The sequence below is a fragment of the Oncorhynchus keta genome, chromosome 34 (genome assembly GCF_023373465.1).
Source record: "Oncorhynchus keta strain PuntledgeMale-10-30-2019 chromosome 34, Oket_V2, whole genome shotgun sequence".
Classification (NCBI taxonomy): Eukaryota; Metazoa; Chordata; class Actinopteri; order Salmoniformes; family Salmonidae; genus Oncorhynchus; species Oncorhynchus keta.
Window position 1 is genome coordinate 12,652,876 of NC_068454.1, and position 1,498 is coordinate 12,654,373.

A 1,498-nucleotide genomic window follows, 5' to 3' on the forward strand; every position below is an offset into this window, starting at 1 on the left:
TAGTGGGGACTGCGTTCGCGCTCTCCCCTGATGTCTTGTTTAATGATAAACTGTTGCTTGGCGCCAGGCTTGAGGTAGACTTGAAGTCGACTGACCCGGCTTATGAAGATCTTTCAAGTCAGTTGTGAAAGAGACGCTGTGGACCAATCGAAAGGTGGAAACATTTGTCTGTAGCCAAACATTGTTGGCATTTTGTGGAAACATCATGTTGCCAAATGCAGCCCCATTGCGCTTCCAATATGAAATTGTCCATTCATGCACTACTCCTCCTTAGCACAGAACAATGCACTAGGATTTCAACATTCAGAGCTTTTGTCTATTTATTCTGGCTAGTAGGATAGCTGCATGGGAAACTGTTGCTCGTGATGTATTTGTCAGGAGTCATTGTATTTGTCCGTTTTTTCTCACAAGGCTGAAATATGTGCCCTCGCTTTCAAATGTTAGCAAGGTTTGTTTGTATTTCGTCCAACTATCTGTGCTAAAAAGTGATGGCTACAGCATATGTAATTTCTTCCACTTTTTGCGTGACCCAAAGTTCAAGCTGCTTGTCTAATTGGTGAAAATGCAATGTCTGTTTATCAGACTCACTTTGACTTTAAATGGCGTACCAAGACTTGTTCCTTTGCTTACGGCCATACCAGCCTGAATACGCCCGATCTCGTCTGATCTCGGAAACTAAGCAGGATCGGGCCTGGTTAGTACTTGGATGGGAGACTGCCTGGGAATACCAGGTGCTGCAAGCTTTTTGTCCACTAGGGTGTGCTCTTGCATTATTTCATCAGCAACACTGCTTTGTAGTAAGCATTTGATGCTGAATTTATTACGATCAAAGTTCCTTGTGCTGTCAGGGAGCCTTTGATTTATGAGACAAATAAGAATATCGTTACTGAATGCAGCTTGTGTGTGCTTGGTACTCCTTCGCCCTGTTCAAATGATCAAAGGAAATCATGCTGGTGAGCAGTGGAACTGGACTGATGTCTGATGGCCCTGTGTTTTCCATGGTGGAATTAGAACCCTTCTTTTACGGAGTAAATCAAAAGCACAAGAGAATGTGAGATGTTATCGATAATAAATCAATTGGTTTCATGCATTTGTCTGTGTGTGTGTGTGTGTCTGAATGTGATTGTATTTCGTCATATCGCATACATTTGTGATATCAGACAGGTTAAGATATTAAAAAGTCATTGGTGATTTTTTTCTACAGTGTTGCATGATGGGAATCTCGTGCTTCACTGATATAGTCTAGTAAACAAAATAAACTACGTTTTCACCACTCTGTCTGCAAGTGCATTCCTAAACGGCATTTAACGCAGGTCGATGTGATGTGATATTATCAGAACACAAAGTGGTTACCGTCAGCCGAAAATGTTGGCACTGGAGAGAGTTGCCCTCCACTGATGTATTCAAGTCATACTTACCTGGCAAGGGAGATACTGTGATCAAGAAGGCAGTTCACCCAGGGCGAGGCTCAGCCATTGCACTCCGACTGTGCTGACCC

At 42.9% G+C, this 1,498-nt stretch overlaps 1 non-coding gene across 1 annotated transcript; it reads left to right on the forward strand.

Annotated features, from left to right (window-relative positions):
- Positions 1 to 624: 624 nt before the first annotated feature.
- Positions 625 to 743, forward strand: LOC127915471 (5S ribosomal RNA). Its single transcript, XR_008091292.1, has one exon. It is a non-coding gene; the product is annotated as a 5S ribosomal RNA (ribosomal RNA).
- The last annotated feature ends 755 nt before the right edge of the window (positions 744 to 1,498 follow it).